The sequence below is a fragment of the Leptonotus elevatus genome, chromosome 2 (genome assembly GCF_054856555.1).
Source record: "Leptonotus elevatus isolate MCC_2025b chromosome 2, RoL_Lele_1.0, whole genome shotgun sequence".
Classification (NCBI taxonomy): domain Eukaryota; kingdom Metazoa; phylum Chordata; class Actinopteri; order Syngnathiformes; family Syngnathidae; genus Leptonotus; species Leptonotus elevatus.
In genome coordinates this window covers 13,127,758-13,150,290 of record NC_141240.1, presented here as the reverse complement: position 1 = coordinate 13,150,290, position 22,533 = coordinate 13,127,758, and the positions used below count along the sequence as shown (strand labels likewise).

At 40.2% G+C, this 22,533-nt stretch overlaps 1 protein-coding gene and 1 long non-coding RNA gene across 4 annotated transcripts in view; one reads left to right on the top strand and one right to left on the bottom strand.

Moving 5' to 3' along the window:
- hdac7a (histone deacetylase 7a) overlaps positions 1-22,169 on the bottom strand; it is a 52,249-nt gene extending 30,080 nt beyond the window's left edge. The window contains exons 1-2 of one of the 3 annotated variants that reach the window (XM_086069576.1): positions 21,947-22,169; positions 5,563-5,636 (exon numbers count right to left, since the gene is read on the bottom strand). The gene's annotated coding sequence lies outside the window, so the exon portion shown is untranslated. Of the gene's footprint in view, positions 1-5,562; positions 5,637-6,391; positions 6,650-21,946 lie in introns of those variants that run through there. The other 2 variants (XM_086069577.1, XM_086069575.1) reach the window with 2 other exon arrangements.
- Positions 6,279-21,705, top strand: LOC147178494 (uncharacterized). The gene is made up of 3 exons (XR_015094162.1): positions 6,279-6,833; positions 18,304-18,411; positions 21,603-21,705. It is a non-coding gene; the product is annotated as an uncharacterized LOC147178494 (long non-coding RNA).
- Positions 22,170-22,533: the final 364 nt, after the last annotated feature.

The window sequence follows — 22,533 nt, the reverse complement described above, 5'->3', positions numbered from 1 at the left end:
GGAATTGTACGCTCCAAATGTATGTTGTAATAAACACTGGAAACTGAGCAAATGTTTCTAACTAACGATGCCATTGTTTGAAATTCTCCACATTGAACATCCATCATATTCTGATTTGATTAAGTGTTGTGGTTATGTGAATGATGTCCCCCGGGCCTTCTCTAGGCGTTATTCATATGATTCTCCTATACCTACACCAGCCTTGTTGCTCTTTATCAATTTTATTTTACAATAAGTTAATACAATGTCTGAAACTATAGTACTGATTTTTTGTTTTGTAAAGTATTGTTATTTGTTTATTTTACAAAGTACGTTCAAGTTGCTTTGTGGAGTTTGTCACTTTTTTACTCATGACTGTCACCTCTGGCCTAAAGTGCAACTGGAACCTCTGTGTCAAGTAAATTTTTTTGCATAATATTGAAATCAATAGTGTCAGAAAGACGGGGGGGGGGGGGGGGGTGAAAGTTTTGTTCCATCTTGTTTGTTTTCTGTGTCTCCTTATGAGGTAAGATTTGTTCATTGCGTTACAACAGCGCCATTTCGGTGTGCGTTACTGAGATTAAGTATAGTTGTGAGAAATGTCACCTATATATGTGGTTCAATGTGTTATATATGTTTGTAGCTCATGTAACTTTGCCGTGTTTAATTGCCTCGTTTACCATTGCTTTAAGTGACCTCTTCAGGTCAGAGGCTGCATCAAAGCCTTCTATATGCTCTAGAATTTATTATTATTTTTTAACGTTTAAATACGTTTTGGGAACCATGGCAATATTTAGAGTAGAACATTTTTAGACATTTTGGGGAGAAAATGAGTTTAACAATGGCCGATATTGTAAAGATTATGTAATGATTTCGCACAATAATTAGGAAACAAATCAATATCAAAATGCAAAAAAATTGCTATAGATAATATGCATCAGTGTCTATGTGTTCAAATGATTACTTATGCATCATTCCTATAAATGCACAATGTTCCATCACTGGTGTGCTATTTGTGGAACAGGCCCGAGGGCTACCCATTTGATCCTTGGGGGTTACCTCACACCATGTTGGTTACCCCAGAGTGAAAAAGTGGCTCTAAACAATCAGTTACCAAAATTGTGATTCATTTGATGATCGATTAATCGCTTCATTTTGACAAATCTACAACATACCACATATACATATAATAACAATTGTGTGCTGTACTCAAATGCAAGACACACAAGAACTGGTGGCCCCTTGGGGAGTATAATACACATTACCCCTGGCATATCAAGTGATTTCATGCACCTTGAGGCAGCACAATCGAGCCGTTTGTTCAGCAGGTCAAAAATAGCCGTCTACTGTTTCAGCCATTACTAGACCCAGTCCTGCAAGATTTTTGTGCACACAAGGCCCAAGGGAGTGAGTGGGACCAAATGATCAATCGGCAAAGGTTAACAAGTCCCTGTGATCACTGCAAAAGTTGATATTCGGCTTCAGGTTTGATTACTTCAAAAAGCAAATGACCAAAGCAGTCTTCATCAGATGAGCATGCAGGCATAAATAATACTCTGGTCAGCTGATCCAGAGTGCTTGAAAACCAAGACTGGGAAAAACAGAAACATGAGCGCCACCGCAACTACAGTACATCAATTGTGCCTGTTGTTTCTCCTTCTTCTTATCGGTGCCCTAAGTCTCCCCTGAACTAAACACAAGCATCCACAAGTGGAGAGATAAACGTGGAAACAGTGCGTGTATGCATCTGCCCACATTATGTGAACTGACTCAAATCATATTTTCCTTTGTTACAAGATTGTTGCAAGAATTTTAAGTCTCTTTGTGGGCATTATGGGGACAGGACTGACTGGTTCTTACAAAATCGCTTTGCATGTGTATGCTTGTGTATAAACTCGTAAAGAGTACAGTATGTGAAGAAAATGCTTAGCGTATAAGTGGAAAAGAAACGTACCATACTGTACATAGAGCGACTTGGGCACTTTGTTTCTGATCTTAGATTGTTGCGCTCACACGTGTGGTGTACTGGACGACATTATTTCTGAGTAAAGTCGTTTTACCTTATATGTGTGCTTGACTGATTTAAACAAAACCAGGTACGAGGGCGTGGTGTGGCAAAGAAAGAAACCAACTCATCTGGGTACTAAACGGGAAACGCAATACACCAAGTTGCAATTTCCGACTAAAGAGGGGGCAGCGTGGCACAGTGGTAGAGTGGTTGTCTCCCAACCCAGAGGTTGTGGGGTCAATCCCATGCCATTGTGACCACCTCAAAGTATCCTTGAGCAAGATACTGAACCCCCAGTGGCTCCTGATTCTGCGTCATGAGTAGATGAATGTAAAGTAGAGATAGACCGATATGTTTTTTTCCAAGCCGATACCAATTATTAGTAGTCAAGGACGCCAATATTTGGAGTCGATATTAATTATTACTAAAAAGGAATATATTAGCATCAAAATTTGGAAAAAAAATACTAACTCTAGCTCTAGAATTTTAAAGCATATGTTTATTGAGCAACTTTTAGGGTTCGTAAAATATTGGAGTTAAAAAAAATCTTTAAATAAAAACTTAAACAATTGTTTTCTACAATGAATAAAGTATTCAAAAATGTTTTAAATATCTGAAGTATTAAATTGTTCAATCATCCTAGTTTTAATTTCAAACAAAAACAGAAGGTGCAGAGTGTTCTCCCAGGGTCGGAAGCATCTATGAAAAGTTAATAAAAATATTTTTTTTAAATAGACCTATTATTGGCCATATGATTCTTTAAAGAGGTCGATGCCGATATTCGTCAAAATTCTGAATATAGGCGCCGATAATTGGCCAGGCCGATACGTAAAACGCTTTGAGGACCTTGTAAGGTGGATAAGCGCTATAGAAATCAAGTACCATATACCATTGACAAGCGGTAGGTAGGTAAAATGGATGGATGGATGTTTTTTGTAGGATTGTCTAAAAGCTAGTTTACCCATAAAAACTACTATTGTTCTGGAACTCAAAAAATGTTTGGTGCGAATCCAGCAGACTGAAATGTGTCAATTGATAATATCGTACATCAGGCTCCATCTTCTCGACTAATATTTTTGGAAAATGTTGTTAACAGCCTGTGTGGAAATCTTAAAACTCTGATTCATGAAAAAGGACATGCATGCCGCCGTTTCCTTGCCTACGTAGGTGACAGAGGTAATCAATTTGTGCATCACTGGCCCTTACAGGACTGTAATGGACCAATACGAGTGCAAAGCATGCACAAACCTACGAGGGAATTGGATGTAGACTATATTGCTGAACCCATTTGGGAATGAAACCAGCTATATTAACCATCAACAGTGACAATGACAGCAGTAAGTATGATCACCATAATAGTGGTCTTTGTCATGACAGTGTTCATATGAATGTGCATTTATCTAACAAAATAGATGAAAGGAATAAATGTAATAATGATATAATGAAAAAATGCCAACTACTTGTTGGCTAGTGATACTAGTCTGCAAGATGATGTACGCTTCCTGACAACTGTCGAGGTGCTCTTGAGCAAGGAACCGTGCAGCTTGTATGTGTGCTCTGGTTCTCTGTCTGGTTTGTAAAACAAAAGTCAGAGTGCAAGTTGAATTTTATCTTTTAAATTAAAATATTATTGATATTTTTAATAAGGCGAAACATTTAGTGCTATACTTGAGCCACTGTTGATTTGATCTGAATTAGAGTGCAGTTTAAAGAAGGCTAACATTAGGCATTGAATGCTTAATTGTTAAAAGAATAATTATTTTCATCTTAAAATGTAAAGAACCACTCCCCAGTACATTGTTTTCCATCAACAATTCGCATTCATAATCAAAGCATGTGTTATGTGAGTGTTTCACATTTTTTGCATGTGAAAAGATTGTTGCTGCCTTATGACTAAACTATTCAAACAATGGACAGTGTAAGGAAAACTAATTCAAGTGGGAGACAATGGTGAAAGAGCCAGTGTCAATTGCACACATGTAACCAGATGCTGTAAGCCACGGCCATGACTTCACGGACTTTTTCCACAGGAGCACACATACGCACAGGCAGTGCAGTGCCGAGTTAGCATCCAGTCATCGTAGGCTGGCACAGAACGAGCCAAACTCTATTGAGCCAGACATCCATTGTGATTTTACACAGTGCGATCACACAGGCATGTATGTGCCTCCCGCAGCAGAACACACAAAGAAACAACTGGCCAACTGGTTTGCGATGGGGCGGAGCAAAACATTTTTGATCTAAGACATGCTGTGTGATGTGCGAGTTATACTTGATAAAGTTATGGTTACAAACGGATGTTTGCAAACTACAGGGAAGCCTCCAAAGTCGAACACCTGAAAAGTGGCCAATTTGGAGTTGTTTAAATAAAAAATTCTGAAACTAATTATTGTACGTTTCAAAGCCAAACAATAATTTGAGTTGTAACAATCATCAGACACCAGCAAATCACAAATCATCAGTATATTGGGACATTCCCAGTGATGCTACCACAAAGTGGTACTAATATTGGCAAGAAGGAAAAGTAAAACAAAAACAAAAAACATAACTGGTCAGGGTACTGTGACATAAAAAGGGATCTCGTCTGTCTGCCTGCTATTCAGTATCGGGATAGATCCCTTATTGGCCGGGCCACTTATCGTCGCTAATATTGAGCAGATTGACAAATAGCATCGAACTATTATTTACTTATTACTTAACTATTATTATCGTGAACTATTATTTAAATTTAACTTTATATGAAATTTTAAATAAATTAAATTTAACTTTATATGAAATGGTGCGGGAACTCTCTGCATCTGTTTTTTGTTTGAATATTAAACTAAGATAAGTAAAAACTTACCAATTCAAATATTTTGGAAAACTTTATTTACAATAGAAAAGTTTCATTTACCTTTTTAACCTATGCTGAGCCTGGGAGGTCCTTGAAACTTTTGTTGTAATATTAAAACAAAGATGTCTACAATCTAAGAACTTCTCTTTATGCTTTTGAGACAATAATTGTAAATGGTTACTTAAAACGCTGCATCTAGAGTTAGTTATGAAAAAATAACAATTGGAAGTAACAAGTGTCACAGAACAGATGTTCAACCGGAGGTTCCACTGTATCTCGGGTTTGTTATTTGCATCATGTCAAAAAAAAAAAAAAAATACCGTAACAACTTGTGGAAATTTGGAATGTACCTTACCGTTAAGCTTGACATGATATTGCACTCACAATAGATAGCAGACAAGATCACTGAATGCACACACAAAAGAAAAACACAACAAAGTGTCATTCGCCTTTCCAAATAGGCCAACACCTGTTCTGTGCTTTTACTGCCAATCCCTCACAATTTAACCGCTTACATCATTGTGCATGCTGGGAAAAATGCTGTCACCACAGGCGTGTAGAGAGACTGCCAGCAATGTGTGAGCTGTTGAAATAAATAAAAAAAAAAAACTCTAAAAGAAGACAAGATGTCATCCTGAGGGAGCTTACTGTGGACTGGCAGCATTTTTGCACATGAATGTTCGAATGTTGACAGCTGTGGGCCATTTTCACAGTCATTGGTCTTTTACAGTCATAAACCTACCTGGCACCGGATGAAATACGCTGGACTGCCCCTCTTTATATATTTATCCTGTTGTTATTGGGTGTTGATTCCATCTGTGGGGACAAAAAAGCAATAAAATGTGAAATGCAAATTACATGCAAATACTTCAAGTGAATGTTAAAATCTCAAAAATGTCAGTGTATTGCCTTCTGAGCTGCACGTGAGTAAGCAAAACAAAAAAAATCAAGAGAAGTTGCTGCAATACTGACAAGCGGCCAACAAATGCAGATAAAAGTTTATGAGGTGTTCTACCCATTATGCACCTTGGTGGGCGCAAATAGACAATGGAAGTCTAATATTTAACCCCAGATATGGGTGAATGAATTACACAATGCCTGTGCAGGTAATGTGTGGCTTGGCCACCAGAAGAAAGCTTCCTCGTTCACACAAAACACACAACCATTCATGCAGTGATGGGGAGACATTTCAGGGTGCTTCTGAACGCCTATGCTATACTATCCTATAATAATAATAATAATAATAATAATAATAATAATAAATACGTTAACTATTAATTTCTCAGAATCAATTTGGAACAACTTTGTATGTGTTAAGTTTATGTTTAGAAATATAATTGTTACTGACTTAGTACATTTTACTACATACAAGCTCGAACATTCATTGAAAACGTACAAAAACGACACATTAACATGTCATTGAACGGCTCACGGCTCACTAAAACTACTGGTGAGAACACCTGTGCACCTCCTCGCTTTTAAATCAGTTAGCAACTCAAAAACTTACGACGCCAAGCAAGAAGAGAAAGTAGGCGAACAAACTTCCAACTCTTCTACATCGGCACCCCTACCTTGGAGGGCAACATTCGACCTGTGTGGATCCAAAACTCGTTGAAGTCAATCCAGCTAACGTCCAGTCCAGCTAACGTCTGTTAACATCCGAGAGCCATGGCGAACCTGAACCGGAGGTGGCGGTGCTGTTGTCAGCAGGCTTTACCGCGGCGGAGGAGGAAGGAGGGGGAAAAAAAAAGAGTTGTCGCGGCGAAGTTGCTGGAAAAAAAAAGTCCGGCCCCCTCCAGTACGGCCCCCCTCCTTCTCCTCCTCCTCCTCCTCCTCCGCTGTCGCTCTTCTGCTGACAGAAATAGCAAGCGAGCAAGGCGGGCCCCACCAAAAATAGCTTCGATTTGACTCGGACCTGGATCATTGTTTTCTGACACATTCCAATCAGCGCCTATCTCCATGTAGTTTATTTTCTAATTATCATCGTCATCATCATGAACATAAGAGGCTAAGGTGAGTGCTTAAATTCATCAATGGAATCTACTCTGTGGCTCCATCTGCTGTCAGTCAAATTCACACTCAACAGTACGTGTTGCACTGTAGGGCCAAATGAAAGTGGCTGTCCCGCAAGGCTCTTTTTTTTTTTTTTTGACTGTGAGACCCTAACCTCACCCTAGCTGACACTTTATTTAATCATTCTGATTCATTCTAAACGTGTTGTGGGAAATTGAGCTTGGAAACCTCCGTTTGAAACAATAGTCCATTTGGGATGCTTTTAAAATCAAATCTCAAATCCCAAAATATAAATAGTCAGTGTCGGGCTGTGTACGAAACAGTCCCATTGCTAATCTAATTTAAATTACATCGTACTGATTATGAATGTCCTGGGAAAATGGACCATTCCGTACAGAGCACGTAGCCATGCCCTGTCAGAGGTCAAAATGGTTCCAATCGCTTCCTTAGACAATTGTCCAAAATCACAGCAAATCCTAGCAGTAATAGTGCAAAGTTGCCAGATTTCCCAGTTGATTTTTCAGTCCAAGTTTTTGAAGAATATCAATATTGGAGAGCAAGCAGAAAGGTTTCAAATATTTAAGTCAGAGGTAGGCAAGTTCGGTCCGAGAGCCGCAGTCCTGCATGTTTTCGGTGTCTCCTGCCTCCAACCCAGGTGTTTCAAATCATCAGCTCATAATTACGTTCTGCAGGAGCCTCTCAGCTGTGTTCGAGGAGGGAGACATCAAAAACATGCAGGATTGTGGCTCTCTAGGACCAAACTTTGCCTACCCCTAATTTTTTTTCATTTACTGTATTTCTGCTACACTCACTGCATCCGGATGTTTTGTTGAAAGTGTATATGAAGGCATATATTTTGCTATTCATTCTCAATGACTTCAGCTGGACGTGTGGCCTTCCACATAGCTTGAACCAATGTAGACATTTTTCATAGTTGCTTCTTTGTTTAGGCAATAAACTTTACACCCCTTTCCAGTCATCGCTATTACACAAGCCGGGACTGCAATGTTTCACCATGATTTATGCTGGAACAAACTTTGTATGTCACCAAATAAAGCAATTTTTCACAATAATTTGTCATGCTGAGAAATAATCCGATGCAGGCTTCTATGTCACAGTTATTGAAAAATCCATGCTAATACCATGGTCTGTGATAGACCCCACACAAAGATTGTGAAAAATCAGGCAACAGTTTTCGTTGTTTCTGTGCAGTCTAGACTGCTGTTAGGATGATCTTAATACAGAGCACACACACATTTAGATTCTGCTACAACACAGGTCTAAAATCTGTACTTTGAAGCACAGCTCTGGCGTGATTACGTCATCTTACAGATGTTAAGACGAGCAAGCAATGCGAGCAGGAACTTCCGGGTATGCGCCGACGGTTGTCGAATGTTTCCCGTGGCGTAGAGGACCGAAAGTTGGGAGCAATTGTAAAATGGCGATGTTAGCAAGAAAATAATTGTTTTGGAAAAGACTTCCTGGTAACAGAGGAACCAATATTAAAACGACAAATGACATAATGTAGGACTTTTTTTGCTTTATTTACCGCCGCCTCTTCGTTGGTCAGTCAAGGTGACTCAATTTGATTGGCTACATTCTGCTCAAATCGCAGTTCAATGAGTCAAACGGCTCGAGAGTAGTCGCCAGTCGGCTTACCCCAAGCACATGAAGAAAATTATTCAGCTATTCTCGAGTCATGACTGAAATGGGACTTGGAACAGAATATAGCCAAACAAGGAAGCGACCATAAACAAAAACAAACATCCGACTCCATATAATTTTAACGGATAAGCAATCTTTAAGGACTTGAAAAATCCTTTTATGTGTGTACCGGGCTAAACGTAGTGTTTTCCAGAAATGAGGTGCATGCACAACTATGATTTGGGAAGTTATGATCGTCTTCCCAGTCACCTGACTGGCTCTCGTGGAAAGGTCAATCAGATTGAATTGGTAGTAATAGTAAAAAATACAATAAAAAAATCCATCATGTACTAGAAGCACTGCAGCCAAGACGAATTTACGGGGGGAATAAATATTTGGTTGTAAAGTGTGTCAATCAGTGTTTAGGCCAACAAATAAGAACTTGACAGCTGACCGCCACCGCAGTAAATGTATTATATCATATTATTCTTTCTTTCTTGTTTGTTTTGTTGTTCGAAGTACAATGTTTTCTGTACTGGAGCCATTGTTAATAGCCATGTAATTTGTAGTGTAAGTCAAAGTTGTTAAGTTAATTAAGTCACCCACTGTAACGTCAATCCATCCATTTTCTATGGACCTACTGTGGCCCCAAAAAGTTTGAGTACTGTTGAGGCTGTGTCAGCTACGTAAAGAGTGCAACATTCTATTAGCGTGACCCAATGTGATCAGCTAATAATAAATACGCTGAATGAGAGGAGACAGGCCACATATTAAACACATGACTACAATAGAGGAGACTCTGTGTTGTTTCTTCATGGCATGTACGTAGTTAATTAATACAAAAAAGAAGGCAAGCTTTGTCTGAGAAAATGGCGCCTTTTTGCGTACTTACCAATCCCATTTGCGTTAATACCAATAACAGACTTCATTGTGTACATAAATGCTAATCCAAGTAGTGCATGGTAGGAAAGAGGGTGAAGTGTTTGCAGTTTTTACCGTTTTACCTCCAGTATATGGAGTCATGTTTGTGATTGGCATTTTCCGGATTTATAAACACAAGATTTTAATGTGGAGCCCAGTAAAATGTCTCACAGTAAAAAGGTTCTAGGTTGGAATTGGAAATGTGGCTCTCACACATGTTCACACATAGTGTGTTCTACGCATTTGCGCAGCATTCGGTGTATGGACATAAGTATTGGGTCAACAACTTAAGCTGAAGAAAATAGCAAGTTGCCCTTCGCAGTTTACACTTAAAGCCTTTTGTGTTGACCGTCAGGTCTGGATTCCTAGCTGGTCTTAACTTATTTTTTAAATACAATTTAATCTAATTTATTTTATACTGTATTCTTTTTGCTTGCTCTTATCTTGTTGTTTCCCTCTTACTCATATTTCAACATTCACAGTTGTTTTTTCCAATCTGGCAGTACAATTTTTGCGAGTTTCACTCACATTCTAAAATGTTTTCCCCCACTTTGATCTGCTCTTTGTTTCCACAAAGCAAAACCATTTTCATCCTATTTTCCAACCTAAGCGTAGGCTAGGTCACCGAGTGATGTCTTCAAGCAATATTGAAACCAAGTGGCGTGCGTCTGTCTTCCTCACTAGGGGGTCCGCCATCCGCTCACTCAGCTTCCGGTGTGTCTGTGCAGACGGGGAACCCAAGTACCTTTCTCATAACGCACACCCCTGCATGGGTTTGTGGTGCTGCATGCTCAGCAATGTACATTAGTGTGCATGTGTACACACTCAGTCTATTCAATTGCACAATCTGCCATGAAGTCTGAATCACATCCGGTTTCAAGCTGAAAATAACAAAACCACATGGTGAGAGAAAAGTAGTGCAGCAAGCAACCGCCCACAGGGACAGAGGGATACACACGCACACATGAGTACACACATGCACACTGCAAGTAAGTTAATATTTTCCACAAACATCAAGTGTATTAATTTCCTTTACAGATGAGGCACCTTATTTAAAAAAAAAAAATCCACATACTATTCGCAAATACATAAATAAATGGTCCACTTGGGAGAATCTGCCTGAAGTCACAGAATAAGGAGTCGTCTCAAAGTTCTTTCTTGAGTAACCCATATAGATACATTTAATTAGAATTATAAGTGACCCCGATAAAGAGCGGCAGTCGTTCTATTAGCCAGTCTGGGGGCAGGATGTGGTCAACTATTTGCTAAATATTCGCCTCCCACCTATTCTAACAAACCACTTGATTGAATAAGTAAGTATTTAAACAACTGTGGGAAAATTACAAAGATGTTCACTTGTCAAATGAGATCAGATGAGAGGCCCAATGCCTTGTGGCTCCCTTGCAGGAGCCTTTTTTTTTTATTTTTTAAATAAACCAAGTGATGATAACCTTGGATAATGAGCTTAATATCCAATTTCATGTAGCAGGGGAAGTAAGTGGGTGACCCTCATTTGCAGATTTTAGAAACAAAGTTTTATACACAGTTTGATGCCTCTATCCGTGAAATAAAATTAGAATGCCTGCTGCGTAGGAAGGGTAAGGGCAAGCTTGTAAAGAGGAGAAAGAGACCGTCAAAGCATTGACATGTAATGATGAGTGTAGGGGTAGAGGGTGGAAGAAAGAAATAAAGAAAGGGGAAAAAAACAGAGGGAGGTTGAGAGCACTATAATAATGTTTGGCCTTGGCCTGCCAGCGGGGTCCTTCCCCTTAAGAAGCCAACAGGAATGCAAAGAATGCTGCATGAGAAGAAAAGTAGAGGACCTCTAGAGGAGGGGGAGAGAGACTGGACTGGGCAAGTTGATATGAAAGAAACAAAGAGGAGGAGGGTGGAAACGAGATGTGAAGAAGGAAGTGCAGAAAGAAGATGTTTTTAATAGAGAAGATAAGAAATAACAAGGCTATCAGATGTCTGAAAATCTGTGATTCTTTTTGTGGTGCGACAAGGGAGTACGCGGGTGTGGTCAGAACAACTTGAGCCACCCTCTCCACACTTGTTCTTTGGCGCACTGGAAACGTCACACCTGTAATACCCAGCAAGAACTCCATCACCCCTCAGCATGTCCTCCTTTTAGGAAAACTCTGTTCCTTTCTCACGCTCCTCATTTGATGGTCATCAGATACACTACTTTGAGAAAAATAACTGAACAGACAGCAGGATGTCATATGAATGCACATGATACGCAGATGAATGAGCACAAAGATGTCATCCATATTTGTGCTATTCATAAAACTTTCAACAGATATTAACTCTTTGACCGCCATAAACGTTATAAAACATTTAGCATAAACCTAGGGAAGGGCGCCGAGGACGTTAAAAGACGTTCACTATGTTTTTTTCTTGTTTTTTTTGGAAACGGGTGCAGGAAAGCCTTGGGCAGCTGTGCTGAAAGTATCAGGCAGATCTGGTTAGTATAAGACTCGTTTTGGCCCCTAGATGGCAGCGATGACTCTCTTTGCACAAGGTTGGATGGGCCGCCCACCGTGGGCGTCAGTAGAAGACGTGAGGCGGAGCTAGAGTGTTGAGGAGACAATGGCTGAATAAGCCACAATGGCTGACCAAGCAACCGGTTGCAAGCAGCTCACGCTTGAGCATTTTTTTCAAAGACGGAAAGCATCGATCAATACTAAAAAGCGCATTGATGTCGACGATGATGATGACTCCGAGCTTGACGCCAAAGTTGGAAGCCTTGACGCGACTGTTATGATCACGTAGTAAGCCTCACCGGCTAAGCGCGGCTAGCGCTGCTAAGGCCGGAAAACGCGCACAATAACCGACCGGGTACTTCTACACAATCGGACATTCGATCGGGCGATGGAGAGTTGGCATCGACCAATGCAGATTGATGATGATGGTGATGGTGAATCCCGAGGTTGACGCCACAGTTGGACGCCACAGTTGGACGCGGCCTTTATTCTCACGTCATAAAGCATCACCGGCTAGCTCTGCTAACGCCGGAGCTTTCACATGCGGACATTTTGTCGGACAATGAAGAGTACCCCGAGTCCAATGCATATTCATCGGAGGAGCGGGTACAGTCTGATCACGGAGAAGACACTGGTTCTGGACTACGATGCCACCATGAATGGAGTGGATAAGATGGATCAGAACATCTACCACCCGGTATAGGAACTGAAGGACATGAGGAAGCCAGACGTAACACCACCGTAACGTAACCGTAGCATGATCCTGATATTAGACTTTATGGCAACACACACTGCAGTATATACTTGCTATTCCCCGGAAAAAACGGCCTGCAAGAAAGTGGAGCTTTTGCACGCGAAGAGGCAATCTGTTGTGCAAATGCGGTTGCGTCTCCTTGCACGCAGGGGAGAAAAAACAAAAAGAAAAGCTCGTTGAAACATCCACATATTTGTAAATAGCACCACAGTTGCACACATTTGTAAATAGTTTGCCAAATTGTTGTCAAATTGTTACACTGTTGAATGTAAATAAACGTATTTTGCTATCAAAAAACACTTTTTCATTCTTGGTGGTAGTGTTTTATAGAAGTAAAGCACTATTTAGGTGTTTGTGGCATCATTCATGGACAAAAAGAAGTGTAAAATTCACTAGAATGCATGAAATAATATCGTTTCACTAAAATCTTGATTTCTCCGTATTTGAGTTCAAAACAAGCGAAATCGGGTGAAACTAACCATTTTCTATTGTTGATTACTAAAGAACGGAATAAGGTAGAAACAAACTTTTTTTTCTGATGAAAGATGAAAGTCCAGTCTTTCATTTGGTAGTACGTGTGTTTCCATAGTCCAAACAGAACCTTGACCTTGAAAGATCAGTCAAAATGCTTAAATCGGCTGGCACTGACGGCATCCCTTTTCTGAAAACGTCTGGCAGTCAAAGAGTTAACATTATTGAGATTGGTCTTTCTTTTGAAATACGGTGTCGCTAAGAAGCCTCAAAGAAAGAAAGAAAGAAAGACACAATTCTATTTTTTTAAACCGATTATTCTATCGATTATTCAATCGACTAATCAGATTCATTTAAATTTTGCATTAAAGTGTATTACAAAAGCGTTTCCCCCTGATTACTGTTTATTAACTGGTGATATTCGTATTCATATAGTGCAGGGATCACCAACTTTGGTCCTTGAGGTCCGGAGTCCTGCAGGTTTTAGATGTTTCCGCCTACCAACACACTTGATACTAAAGATCAGGATTGTTATCAGGCATGCTGATGAGCTGATTATATGAATCAGGTGTGCTAGTGGGCGGAAACATCTAAAACCTGCAGGACTCCAGACCTCGAGGACCGGAATTGGTGAACCCTGGTATCGTGATTCAAAATAAGGGGGGATTGATGTTGTACTGTTTCCGGTTCGATCATTGTTTTGCAAAGTAAAAAAACGAATTTGCAAATGTCTTATTTTGATTAAACACAGAAGATAATCAGTCTTCTTTCATGAAGGACTACATAAATCAGTGAACAATTACTGTTGATATGCTGAAATTTACGACGGCGTATTAGGGCCACGTATAAATATAAATATTTTTAGAGGGAGAGGGCAATATTCTGAGAAAAAAAAAATCATAAATTTGCGAGTTTATAAAGTGTAAAAAAAAGCTCTTTGAAGTATTGGGTACGGCCAGCGACAAAGACGCCCATTAATTTGTTCAAATGTATACGTATTTACTTGTACACTCATGTTATTATTTACACATTCATACATTTTGTTATTTTTTTTGTACAAGTAGCTAAGTTGATGCGTCAAATCTGCTGCTCTCAGTCATTCACTTGCATATACCTAAAGTATGATAGCTTCTGATTGGTTAGTGTTAGTCAGCTTATAGGGGTTCAGGAAGTGTTGTCGCTTTAGCACTCGTGTACGAGTAAAGTTTAAATTAAGAATGAATGAGTTTCCATCCTGCCTTTTAATTTTCATAAACGGTGTCCCTTTTACCACCAACGAATCCTCACATTATTAGACTATAGCAATGCAAACTTATTTCTCGTAGGTTTCTGAGGTTTTTTTTTTCTCTCGCAAATTTGCAACTTTAGAACGTTTTTTTTCTCTGAATATTGCCCCCACCCTTTTAGAAAAAAAAATAAATTAGACATGGCCCTAATACGCTGTCATAAAAATCTGAGGATTTGGACAATTTTAAATAAGAAAATGGCTGCAAACGAATACTCGATTATTAAAATAGTTGTCGATTAATCTTATAATGGATTAATTCGGTCGGTTAATTTTGACAGCTAATAATACATGCACATGATTTCCTTAACAGAAGAAATTAGAATTTGGAAAACAAATCCGAAGAGGAAAATCATCCCGGAGCAAATTGTGTTCCAGACAGTTTCCACGGTAGACAAAGCGTTTCAAATCTTCACTAACCTTTGTACACAAAGACATGGACAAACATCTATTCATTCCAACTGGCAACAATTTACATTAACTTTAGTGTGTGGGAGGGGGCACCCGAACACAAGCCAGACTGGGACAGAACATGCAAATTCCACCAAAGAGAAAGCAGGAGACACATAGGAGGTATAGGAGGGTGATATTGACCGAATGAATTGCAACCTCTTTAAGAGGGAACACTTTAATCTGAGAGTAAGTGAGGTCAACCCCGGCGACAGCATACACGAAGTGCATAATGACGGGCGAACGATCCACAACAACCTCAGGATGTTTGGAGTTGCGGCAAGCTGTTCACAAACCATAGCAACCACAAGACTATCCCAAGGATATCAACCTCTCGCACAAGCACACACACAAAAGAAGTTCAAAGTCTCAGAATGCAAATGTGCAAGCCTAAAAAAGTCTGTGTATGCCTGTGTGTGTGTGTGTAGGAAAAACCCATGAAGGCCAAATATAGCTCTACACTTTCATTAGCCAACTTTCAACGCCAGTTCATCGCTCTCTCTGCATTGCTGTAAACAATCAGCTGGGGGGAAAACAGTCGAGAACGTTCCCATACGGCAACTGTCACCTACTTACGTAGAATATAAAGATGATGAAATTGAGTCATGATGGAAATAAGGGCTGCTCTCATAAGAATGTTTCGGTCCGACTCATTGCAAAAATAATAATAGTAGCAAAACGTACGGTTCACAGAACATGCACAGGTAAAGTTAAAAAGGAAATAAAATCTCGGTTTATTAAATGATATAAACAAACGAAATGAGCAATTGCGGCATAATATAGCACCACGGTGAAATATAAAACACATAATTTACAAGGCATGCATGTCCTCCATGTTTATGGAATGTATTACCACTGTTTTTTACACAAGGACATGCAAAATGTTGCTGGTAAATAGTCTTGTTCTTATGTAACTCAGTATGGTATTTAAAATGAATTCCTTGATTGGCTATGAAGAAAATGAACAAACAATTTATCAATTGTTTTCTTTTCTTTTCATGACTTACTTATGATGGGACAACAAATGAGGGACTCTTATCAAAGTTACATATATTTTGCTTAATTTAATTCAGTTCCTTACTGGGAGAAAAACAGGGGTCTGTTTTACCGTCCAATCTTCATTATATATTTTTTTGTTTTAATTGTACGAACAATGAATATGCCGTGCATTATAAAACTGTACTAAAATGTTGCTACAGCATCTAGCAGACAAAATGTACATTATGGACGAAATTGTTCAGATTAGTTTTCCATGACACAGCATTGGCCACTTGTTGCTAGGCAGAATTCACAGGGCCCAATCCTTCCATTCTCATACACCAGTGAAAAGAATGTGGTTATAGAAAACGTTTACATCAGCCACGCCCACTTGACTTTTTGAATGACTAACCAGGAGCTGATGGTGGGCCCCTTGCAGTTTTTTGTTTTTAATGCACATTAATTAATGTCACAGATGAATCACTAATGTGATGTAATGTAAAGAAATAAAAGTATATTCTAGCCTATTAATTATTGAATTCTCTGAGACAAAAAGGATTATGTGAATGAATTTTTATGCAATGTAATGAACACTTTTTGTTGTATAGTTTGTAACGCAAAACCGGGTGATTGTATTTTTCCATCACAAGTGGGATGGATGCTACACTGTCTGCCTGCCCAAGATAAGATACGGTTACTTTGTTGTCTCAGCGAGGAAATTTATCTTGGCTGCTAAAGTGATTTGCTGCAGCAAGCCGCATGATAGAAGTACGGCACGGACACCTCAGCCCGCCGCATAAAGTGACATCAGGCGCACATCACGTCTATCGGTTTCTGTCACTGATGATTGATGAAAGCGGAGTTTCTCAGCTTGTGTTTTCTCTGGTGTTGGCAGTGAAAGGTTACACCTCGCCCCTGTGCCGTGCCCTCTGTGCGACATTATGAGGGAGAACGAGAGTGCGTAAGAGGGAGACAGATGGGTTTTCCTCGCAGGATATCCTGTTCTAAGTAGAGCTGCTGGGCCCACTCTGACCTCCTCACCCCTCTTGACCCGTGACCCGCTCATAGTTTATGCTCACATCTTCAACGATTCCTAATCGCCACAAAGCTCTTCATTTTCTTGCGATTCAGCAATAGCCTTTGTGGTGGCGTCCATTCCATTAGTTTCGTTTATTTTACTGGCCAGTGTGTTTTTCCGCTTTGCCTTTGTCCAAAGTTTCCCTGTGCTTGTGTCCTCTGTACTATTTTTATCATTTCCAGCTCACAATGAACACAAGCTAGTTTTATAGATAAGGAAATGAAGTTGTTAGCCGCACTCACCTCAAATTCATGCACTTTAAGATGCTGATAATTCATAAGTACATTTTCATTAAGTTACAGTATATACAGTAAGTGATTAGATCCATTCTCAATACATCTACTGTCTAATAGTCGGGGAGGGGGAACAAAAAAGTAAAGTAAAAACGTAAAAATGTAATTTGCTGTAGTTCTGTTGGTGTGAAAAGAAAAAGAAGAAAATAATATGCCCTAACCTCTCACATTTGCCACTTCCATCTGTCTTTTTTTTTTCCCTTTTCAAGAATATACATGGTGGAATAGCATTTTTTTGTTTTTACTCATTCACTCCCAGCTATTTTCACTGAAGCAACCCCCTTTGCTCCCGGCTCTTTTACTGGATTTTGACAGATTTTGCAAGGCCCACCGAATATTGTGTTCTATTGCTATAAAAACATGTAGCCTACCAAAAGAAAGATTCGATTCTATTCTTTCATCAGGAAAAAGTATATTTCTATCTGTTTCCGTTTTGTAGCAATTAGCATTAGAATATAGCTATATATAGTTATATTATATTATAGTTATAGTATATAGTTTCATCATTATTCACAAATCTGTTTCAAACACTGGGAAAAAGAGCTTGTTGCAACATGGCCCTGGTCGATCTCTTTTACTCAGCTGCCACCTGCTGGCCGTTTTTAACTACCATTGCTTTAAGTGACCTCTTCATGTCAGAGGCTGCATCAAAACCTTGTGTATGCTCTAGCATAAAAAAAACATTAAAAAACACAATAAATACATGTTTGGGACTATGGCAATATTGAAAAATAGAACGTTTTTATATGTTTTTGGGAGCAAATGAAATAAGTGCATTGTTACACTATTATTTTCAGTAGGCCTACACATGTCCTACATGCACACACTGTACTGCTAGACATCCATCTTGTATAGTACATCGCCATGTAAACGTAATAGCTTTTAGCTGGCTAAAAGCTGTCGCAAATAAGCAGCGTAATTAAAAAATCACATCAACAATTAATCTTTTTTTTCTTTTTTTCCCCACACAACTGTATGTAAATATAAAGACTACAAAAATAACACATAAGAGCACTCACTATGCAGTCACACTTGTTCTGATTGTTATTGAATTTGTGGAATATGAATAAAGCAGCAAAATTTACTGTTTTGTTTTTTTATCTGTCACAGGTGACGGCCATTTTGCAACTTCCTGTCGATTGAAAATGTCATCACAGTTGCTCAACGACCAATCACGGCTCAGCTTGTAAATGTCACATGACCAAAGTCAGAAAACAGGTGAGTTATTAACACTGCATTCATCATTCTATTTTGTCAACAATAATGTTTGAATTTTAGTTGTAGTTAATTCATTAGTTCTCGTTTACTACAATAACCTTGCCTCTTTGCTCAAATACTTTCTCACCCTTTATCCAAAACTATCGAAAGAACAAAAAGCACACAAAAGTCCCAGACGCCCTTTGTCTCTCCCACATCGTCATCTTGTCAGCCCCCCCCCCCCCCCCCCACACACACACACACCCTGGGGTGTTACTGGAATTCATTAAGTGATGAATGGTTGTTTGTGTTTTTTTAAGCTCAACAGCGCCAACCCCTACCTGCGTGGTCATAGCAGGAGATAACCAAACGTTAGCCATGATTAGGGAAATAATTAGCCAATCATCCTCTGACCTACTAGCTAACCCCGAGGTCAAAGTGACACGGGGTTCGCTGGTTCCCAGGTGGCTTAACCATCCGGCAGCTTAGCAAAGTAAGTAATATAGTGGCGTTCTTGTATGCAGACAGGTGACACAAGCACCCCCTGAACACACACATTCCCATCTGTATCCCAGTGTGTGTGCGTGCGTGCGTGCGTGCGTGCGTGCGTGCGTGTGTGTGTGTGTGTGCGTGCTCACATATGGGCAAGTGATAATGATCCCAGTGGACCCAGCACAGAGTTTTCTCAGATAGGCTGCAGCCGAAATCTACACTTCCTGCTTCCTGTGGCTAGAGGAAGTTCTACCATCACTGTCCTCTTATCACTGGTTACAGAGCCAACACATAGGGAGGAAGACTGGGAGGGAGGAAGAAGAGCGGGAGGATAGTCAAGCAGCCTAGATAAAGGAAAATTAGCCAAATAGTGAGATCACGTGACTCCCCACAAATGCATGATAAGATGCCAAATGATAATCTAAGGATGGAAATTGTAATAAGGGGACAATGTGAAAAGGAAAGTAGCACTCATTGGAGCGCAGACTTCTGCCACAGTTAAACTTCTAACAAAAGTTCATCCATTCCTTTGTTGCTGAAGGAGACATTAGGGATGGGTCAATAACATTTGCATAGTGGGGCAGGGGGAGACAGTTCCATTGTGACTCAAATGGTAAAACATAAAAAAAAAAAAGAATGTAAGAATTAAAAAAAAAAATCAGGTTCCGTTACAAACAAACGAATTAAGAAACAGCAGTCTTTATCAGCATTCCTCCTACCCTGATTAGCTTGCAAGGCAGTGACGCTGCAGAGGTTTGCAATTGCGCACAGAGCTCCTGGTTCATGCTGCTTGATAAACATCACACTGCAGCCGACTCATTTCATGGGTGACTGTTGCATGGTTGAATTGCCCAAATACCTAACATTTATGTACCTTCTAAAGTACCTGGTGACCTTACGTGCCTTGTGAGGCAGTACGTTTTTTCCACTATAAAAAATTATACAGCAAGAAAGCATCCTGACTGCATCAGTTGAAACAACCAACAACGGGAATTGTCACAAATATTACTTTTTATTAGATTAGCAAATAATTCCCGAGTGCGGCTTCTGCTGCACTCGGGAACCTGCACCGCTCCCTCAGGGCATGGGTCAAATGCGGAGAATGAATTTCACCCCACTTAGGTGGGTGTGACAATCAGTGTTAATTTAATTTTAATAATTTGCTTTATGGCATGTGGCTCTTTGCCAAGGTAAGGAGGTTGAGGGCCCTAACCCCCCAAAAAATGGACGAAGTGAACACTGTGGAGTGTAACAATGCAACATCCAGATTTACAACCTAAGTGCTGATATATGTTGTATGAAATTGTGTTGATTTGAGCTGCCATGTCAATCTAATCTGATGGCCAATGTAACATGAATTATGTTAGCAATGGAACTGTTTCTCTAATCAATCAGATGTCAAATTTGCCTTGGGACGGGGGGGGGGGGGTTCGGGTAGGTCAGATCGCTAGACCACAATAACGTCATTATTTTTCCATCCTTGGCTGGTCAGAGGAGCAAGCCAAGTTCAACTACCAAGACACATCTGTAGCGATAAATACTGTACTTTTATTAATCAGTGTCTATAAAGTATTTCATTTATTTATTTATTTTTTATCAATTTTTTGAATAAATAACGATTCTTAACTGCAGATATGTACAGACATCATGTGGTACGTTTGTGTGCTATTATATTGTGTTGTTGTTTTTATATTATTGATGGTTTCTATTAGGGCTGCAGCTAACAATTACTTTTGGCAATTGCTTAATCTGATATTTTGGACTAATGGAGGACTAGAATAAACAAATAAAATAATTTATTTCCATTCCCCTTCATTCAAAAACAAGACCCAAACACAGGTAGCCTACCAAAGGTAAGGGGAAAATGTAGGACACAGTTTAACCAACATCAAGTAGATCAGTGGGAAGCCTTGTAGGTTGTGTGCAGTGTAAAGGGGCTGAAGTGATCTAAAGATGGAGTCAGTTTGCTGATGTCTGTAAAACTTCTTTATGTTGCATGCTGGCTAACAGACAACAGGTGCCAGCATGAGAGATTCAGGAAGTGATATTTTGGGGGATGGGAAGGTTTGCTTGCAGGTTGCAATCCTGTCTAGTCGCACCTGATGAAGAGACGTTGGTTTCGGCAGAGGGAGAGAGTGAAGGAGAGGGGGGACAGATTTTTGGGCCCAGGGTGGGGACGTTTTGAGATGGGATCATCCCAGATGGACACAATCCGCTCCCTCCCTTTATAAACAGCCTCTTGCTTCTCGTCATTTCCCCACATATTTCCCACTTTCTAAACAACAAAAACTGTAAACAACATTTCTAACAAATAACACAAAGCATTTTGCTTAGTATTAACAAATATGAGTTCAAATTTATTGTTTTCTCTTCACTTCTGACATTTTTCAGGACCCCTTTGACCCCTTCTCCCCTCCCCCCACATTGCTCGTCTAATTTCTGCCATTTCCAAAGTAAACACACCACTAAATATCGAGCTGACTCACTTCCACTGTGGGTGGCTCTGTTTCCAATTTTCTCACCACCTCAGCCTAATACCTCTTAGAAGAAGAAGTGGGGGGGGGGGCAATGTGCACAACAAACAAAAAAGTGACAAACCAGGCATGCAGTAATACATGTGAACATGTGGCGACCCGGTATGAAAGCAAGCATTCTTCTCCCACTACTTTTGAGGCTCTCAAATAGTCACTGTTTTTCCTTCCTTTCTTTCTCTTTTAAAGAGCGTGGGAGCGCCCTCACAGCGCTGTGGATAAACCGCAGGGCTCAAAACAACAGGAGGAAGACGGTAACTTGAGTAACTTTGACTGGAGAGAGAGAGAGGGAGAGAGTGTGGGGTGAGGTGGGGTGGGGTGAGTTGCTGGGTCAGAGAGGCAAGACCAGAATGGGGGGCAGAAGACGGGCAAAAGATGCCAAGTGTGAACACAGACACCTTTCACCAAACAAAGATCTCAGTTGAGCGCTGCCAAGTGGAAGACACCAAGAATTTTGCACTAAATGATCTGTTGCAATCAAGTCGTCTACACCCTAAACACACTCAACATGAATCACTGTCCGGATGCCTTACCAGTGTGCGGTGCGGTCATTCAACAGGAAGGTCCCCTCAGTCCATATTCTGGTACAGTTCAGTCCAGGGAGCTCCACAGTGGTGAGAAGGGACACCCAACTGATTGCATAGGCACACATATGTACAGCACATAATATGCACATACATGCACAGCATCAGTTCTCCCCGGCCAAATGTTGAGAAAGTGAGGGGCTGCAACAAAAGGCAATAGGAGGGAGGGGAGGAGGGAGAAAATGAGGGAGAGTGAGAGAAAAAGAGAATGAGATTAACCCCTCAGAGTGGACTTGTGGACTCTCTCTCTCTTTCTCTCTCACACGCACATACACACAGACAGATGCTGTGTCATATCATGGACTTCTCGTGATTCTCTCAAGTGCAAAAAGGGAGGGAGTTGAGTCAAGTCGAGACCATGTGTGTCTGACTGGCATGTGTGTTAAGGTAGGACAAAAGAGCAGGAGAGAAAAAAAGCACAATAGAAGGAAACACTGTGTAGAACAGGGGGTCTCAAACTCATGGCCCAAGGGCCATTTGTTGTATGATATTCTGCGGCCCCCAATTTTAATTTGATGGGCTATCATAGCTCAGGC